Below are 6,761 nucleotides of genomic sequence, written 5' to 3'. Positions count from 1 at the left end.
CTTGGTAGCCTAATTCTTTTTAATCTTCACTATTTTAACAGATATACCTAAGTATATTCTTTTAGTCCACATATATTTTCACATCATGCTGGGTACTAAGTTAGTTTACTTTATGTATTTCAATGATAACTGGTTACTTTAAAAACTATATTATATATATATAAAATACCTTTTTTACTATTTAATTTTTCTATATATTTAACATGAACTGCATGTGGACTTATATAATATTTTTCTTTTTTTCTTTTTTTTTGCGGCGGAGTTTCACTCTTGTTGCCCAGGCTGGAGTGCAATGGTACGATCTTGGCTCACCGCAACCTCCGCCTCCCAGGTTCAAGGAATTCTCCTGCCTCAGCCTCCCAAGTAGCTGGGATTACAGGCATGCGCCACCATGCCTGGCTAATTTTGTATTTTTCGTAGAGACAGAGTTTCTCCATATTGGTCAGGCTGGTCTCAAACTCCTGATCTCAGGTGATCTGCCCACCTTGGCCTCCCAAAGTGCTGGGTTTACAGGTGTGAGCCACCGTACCCGGCCATAGAATATTTTTCTGAGCTAGTAAATATTTAGTACATTTCCATGCAAGACTAAAATATATACAAAAATTATAAAGTGCATCAATGATTATGATTATATACATCATATAATATTCACTAAAAAATATTCAAAAAAGTTTTAGTACAATATATTCATATATTTAGAGATACTAAAATCAAGTTATTTTGTTGGATTTGTAGAATTATAGTTTTATCTTGGCTATAATAATAGCTGTTAACCCTTTTTTGCTAAGAAAACATAGAGTTACAGATCTATTATTTGTGAACTACATGGTCCCTAAATGTTTTCAAAACAGCAGTGCCATGTTTCCCATTAAGATAGCTATGGCACAGGTTTCTAAGTTCAGGTGTCATCATTCGTCATTAGATGAGCAAAATGATTTCTTTCTTCTTTTACTTTTCAGAGTGATATTTTAAAAATATTTTTGGCGGCTGGGTGTGGTGGCTCACGCCTGTAATCCCAGCACTTTGGGAGGCCGAGGTGGGCGGATCACGAGGTCAGGAGATCGAGACCATCCTGGCTAAAACGGTGAAACCTTGTCTCCTACTAAAAATACAAAAAAAATTAGCCGGGCATAGTGGTGGCATGCGCCTGTAGTCCCAGCTACTTGGTAGGCTGAGGCAGGAGCATTGCTTGAACCTGGGAGGCGGAGGTTGCATTGAGCCGAGATCGCACCCCTGTACTCCAGCCTGGACGACAGAGTGAGACTCCGTTTAAAAAAAAAATTTTTTTTTGGCACTTATTAGATATACAAAGTGTAATTTTTAGGTCATAAAAGGTATATGTAATAAAGTACTTTGCAAGATACATTCAGAGAGGCATATCTTTCATCAATCACATTCAATACTGTGAATACTGATTGTGAATATATATTTAGGGGTTGGTAATACCTAGCTGTTTTTCTGATATGTAACAAGACTCAACAGCAGAGCTCCCTGAGGGTGGGAGATGGGGTATGTAACACCAAGACCAACTGCTAATCATCAATCTCAAGGTCCTCAATGAATAATTCTAACAAACTAGGTCAAAATGCTCTGAAATTCCTTGGTCCCCTGGAGCCTGTGGGGCCCTAGCTAAAAGGAAACACTGGTAATTAGTATGTTTCATGCCTTTGCCAGCAAAATAACTCAGGCCTGTTCGAATTAACCCTCACAGCATAAGAGCAAAGGCACTGACTATATCTCAATACTTTCCAACAAGCTAAAACAGTCAGGAGCACATTTTTCGACTACAGTGCAAAAATTAGCAAATACGGACAGTAAAAGTGAATGCAAAATGAAATTTAAAACACTTTTTTTTTTGAGACGGAGTCTCGCTCTGTCGCCCAGGCTAGAGTGCAGCACTGTGATCATAGCTCACTGCAGCCTCCAACTCCTGGGCTAAAGTGACCCTCCTACCTCAGCCTTCTGTGTAGCTGGGACTACAGTGAGGATACTGTAGAACTTTTTAAAGGACTTCTTGATAATCTGCATAAAAATTCTTTCATGATCCATTCCCTTTGCCTAACAATTATATAGTTACCATTTCATCATGAACAAATAATGGGCAAATGAAAATTCCTAAAGTATTTACTGCAGTTCAGTGGATACTAGCAAAAAGTTGGAAACTACCAAATGTCCAGCAATACTGGACTGTTTTAGTAAGTTAAATCCATATGCAATTATTCAAAATAATTCTGTAGGTCTGGTGTGGTGGCTCACGCCTGTAATCCCAGCACTTTGGGAGGCCAAGGTCGGCGTATCACTTGAGGTCAGGAGTTGGAGACTAGCCTGGCTAACATGGCGAAATGCCATCTCTACCATAAAAACAAAATTTAGCCAGATGAGGTGGCGGGCACCTGTAATTCCAGCTACTCAGGAGTCTGAGACAGGAGAATCGCCTGGACCCCGGAGGTGGAGGTTGCAGGGAGCCAAGATTATGGCACTGCACTCCAGCCTGGGTGACACAAGAGCAAGACTTTGTTCCCCCCCCCCCAAAAAAAGCAGAAATTTAAGAGTTTAAATAATACCACACTCCTATTCAATAAATGCTGGTGGGATATCTGGCTAGCCATATGCAAAAGATTGAAACAGGACCCCTTCCTTATAACATCCACAAAAATAAACCCCAGATGAATTAAAGATGTAAATGTACAACCTAAAACTATAAAAACCCTGGAAGATGATCTAGGAAATACCATTCTGGACATAGGACCTAGCAAAGATTTCATGACAAAGAATCCAAAAGCAATTGCAACTAAAACAAAAATTGACAAGCAGGAACTAATTGAAGTAAAGAACTTCTGTAAGGCAAAAGAAACTATCAACAGAGTAAACAGACAACTTTAGAATGGGAGAAAGTATTTCCAAACTGTGCATCCGAGAAAGGTCTAATATCCGTAATCTATAAGGATAGTTGATTTATCAACTAGAAAAAACGAACAACCCCATTTAAAAATGGGCAAAGGAGGCTGGGCGCAGTGGCTCACGCCTGTAATCCCAGCACTTTGGGAGGCCGAGGCGGGCAGATCACTTGAGGTCAGGAGTTTGAGACCAGCCTGGCCAACATGGTGAAACAGTCTCTACTAAATACAAATAATTAGTCAAGCATGGTGGTGCACGCCTGCAATCCCAGCTACTTGGGATGCTGAGGCAGGAGAATCGCTTGAACCTGGGAGGCGGAGGTTGCAGTGTGCTGAGATTGTGCCACTGCACTCCAGCCTGGGCAACAGAGCGAGACTCCATCTCAAAAAAAGAAAACAAAAAGGGGCAAAGGACATGAACTGACACTCTTCAAAAGAAGACATACACACATACACAGCAGGGCAGGGGGAGGGAGAGCATCAGGATAAATAGCTAATACATGTGGGGCTTAAAACCTAAATGATAGGTTGATAGGTGCAGCAAACCATCGTGGCACATATTTACCTATGTAACAAACCTGCACATCCTGCTCATGTATCCTGGAACTTTAAATTAAAATAAATTAAAAAAAAAAGAAGACATACACATGGCCAACAAGCATATGAAAAAAGGCTCTCCATCCTGGTTTACACGGTGAAACTCCGTCTCTACTAAAAATACAAAAAAATTAGCCGGGCGTGGTGGCGGGCACCTGTAGTCCCAGCTACTCAGAAGGCTGAGGCAGGAGAATGACGTGAACCCGGGAGGCGGAGCTTGCAGTGAGCCGAGATCGCACCACTGCACTCCAGCCTGGGTGACAGAGCTAGACTCTGTCTCAAAAAAAAAAAAAAAAAAAAAAAAGAAAGAAAGAAAGAAAGAAAAAAGGCTCAACATCACTAATTATTAGAGAAATGCAAATCAAAACCACAGTGACCGGAAAGCCGGCAAAGCCCACCTTGTCTTAAGTCTCACTGAAACACACACACACACACACACGCACACACACACACAATGAGATACCATCACACATTAGTCAGAATGGCTATTATTAAAGAATTAGAAAAAAAACAGATGCTGAAAGGTTGTGGAGAAAAGGGAATGCTTATACACTGCTGGTGGAGATATAGATTAATTTGGCAACTGTGGAAGGCAGTATGGCAATTTCTCAAAGAACTCAAAGCTGACTTACCATTTGACCCAGCAATCCCATAATTGGGTATATATACAAAGGAATATAAATCATTGTACCATAAAGACACATGCATGCACATGTTCATCACAGCACAATCCACAACAGCAAACACATAGAATGAACCTAAAAGACCATCTATGGTAGACTGGATAAAGAAAAGAAAAGGTGGTACATATACACCATGGAATACTGTGCAACCATAAAGAAGAACCAGCTCACGTCCTTTGCAACAACATGGATGGAGCTGAAGGCCATTATCCTAAGCGAACTAACAAAGGAACAGAAAACCAAATATTACATGTTCTCACTTATAAGTGGGAGCTAAATCCTGAGTCTACATGGACACAAAGAAGGGAAAATAGACACCTGGACCTCCTTAAGGGTAGAGGGAGGGACAAGAATGAGCATCAAAAAACTACCTATTGGTTACTACACTTATTACCTGGGTGATGAAATAATCTGTACACCAAACCCCCATGACACATAATGTACCTATAAAACAAACCTGTACATGTACCCCTGAACCTAAAAGTTAAAAAGAAAGAGTTGGGAAATCTGGGGATACAGGGTTAGAAAAGCTCACAACTTCTATATCCCAAATAAGAAGAGAGGAGACCGAAAAAGACTTTGTGTCACGAAGTGTACGGGAAAGGCTTTGTCATGATATGCTGGTGACGCTGCACATCTTCATGTAGGCCACACGAGCAAGACTTGGCTGCGATCTGACCTGAGTGTTGGCAGAATGCCCCCTGATTCCTCCTGGAACAAGGGGAGATGAAAACAAGGAACTGCTGCAAGGCAGTTTCTTGTCCTTAGCTTATAGAAGACTGCATCTCCCTCATTTGGAGAGGGCAACCCTTTCCACCTTCCCCACCTCGGAGCTAGGGTGCAACTGCATGTTTCTGAGGCACTCTACAAAACTGATCAACCATGGTTTATACCTGGCTTATTCACAGCAGAGTGACCTACCACTCCAGTGGCCTGTCATTTGGCTCCTCAGGTTCCATGCCACCCTGTGGGACTAAGGACACGGGAAGCCGACACCATGCTAATCTTGCTTATGTTATCTCCGTAAGTAATATACCATTCCAAATCCATATGGCCTCATTACCTCTTACCAGCCAAATCTACAGTAGTGTGGCAAGCCAGCCTAAGAGCTGCAATAGTGTCAGTCACTGTGCTGCTGCTGCTTAGGGAGCGCTTGACCCCTTGGCACGATGGCCCATAAGACCCCTCACTTAAACAGAGAGACCCTGCCCTAAAGGAAAAATTGGTTAAGGGTGTTGGTGTCCTCACCAAAGCATGTGGCTTGAGATGACATCAAGGTAGTCACCATTAATTTGAAAAGGAGAGAAGCACGGGACCAGTGAAGCAAATACTACATAAAGGAGACTTTACCACTATGTCTAGGAAAGAACACTGGGCATGGTTACAGCACATGGAACCGTTTGGAAGCAAAGAGATCTGAAGCTTTCTATGGTTTTGAAGGAATTAAATTACCAAAGAAACCAAGAGCCTGCTCTCAAAACGCTTCGAGGTGTGAAACAACCCTTGGGCAGGAAATGATCTGAGAAGGCTGCCATGGTCTCCAATCCCCATCATTATCTCTCTGACATCATTTCCTACTTTCCCCCCTTGCTCCCTCCGTTCCAGCCAGCCTCCTTGCCATTCCTTTAACAATAAACGTGCTACCAGTTTTGCCTTTGCTGTTACTCTGACTGGAAAAAAATGTGTTTTCAGAAGTTCACATGGCAAAAGACACTGTGGATTCCAGCCCCAGGCCTATTTAGGGGAAATTGATAGAAACTGTCTAGCTTTCTTCCTGCAAGCTGCCACTCCCATGGGCATCCAGGTCCACTGCTGGCATAAAACAAAAGCTAAATGAAACCTAATTGCCCTGCCATCTGTCATGCAAGAACCTCAAAAAGGCCGGGTATAGTGGGTCATGCCTATAATCCCAGCACTTTGGGAGCCTGAGGCGGGGGGATCACCTGAGGACAGGAGATCGAGACCAGCCTGGCTAATATGGTGAAACCCTATCTCTACTAAAAATACAAACATTACCCAGGCGTGGTGGCATGCGCCTGTAATCCCAACTACTCGGGAGGCTGAGGCAGGAGAATCGCTTGAACCCGGGAGGTGGAGGTTGCAGTGAGCCGAGATAGCGCCACTGCACTCCAGCCTGGGCAACACAGCAAGACTCCATCTCAAAAAAGGAAAAAAAAAAAAAAGAAGAACCTGAAATCTCCACAAAAGCACCTAATTATTTCCAGGAGTTGCTAGGGGTTGTCACACATACTTAGGAACAAGTCCACTGCAACAGTTTCTGTAAGACTCTGCTCTCAGCTGGATACCACAGACACTGCTGCCACTCTAAGGGCTAGGTTAGGGTGTTGGTTTCTCCTGCAGGATTGCAATAGTCCTGCCCTGGTGGCCTCCTGGACTGTAGGGGGCTGCAGAAGGTGTGCAGTCGTCTGTGGGTGGTTGGGATGAACAGGTCTCTCCCCGTGTTATCTTCTGCTAAAGCAGTATAGGGCGGTGCCAGATGGGAAATGTAGGCTAAGGCAGCTATCGGAAGTACTGTAGTAAGAAAAGGGAATTGATGCTCTCCAGGTACACTTGTAAATTGGAA

The sequence above is a fragment of the Hylobates moloch genome, unplaced genomic scaffold (genome assembly GCF_009828535.3).
Source record: "Hylobates moloch isolate HMO894 unplaced genomic scaffold, HMol_V3 SCAFFOLD_7, whole genome shotgun sequence".
Taxonomy (NCBI): domain Eukaryota; kingdom Metazoa; phylum Chordata; class Mammalia; order Primates; family Hylobatidae; genus Hylobates; species Hylobates moloch.
Note: the sequence above shows the minus strand (reverse complement) of the source record.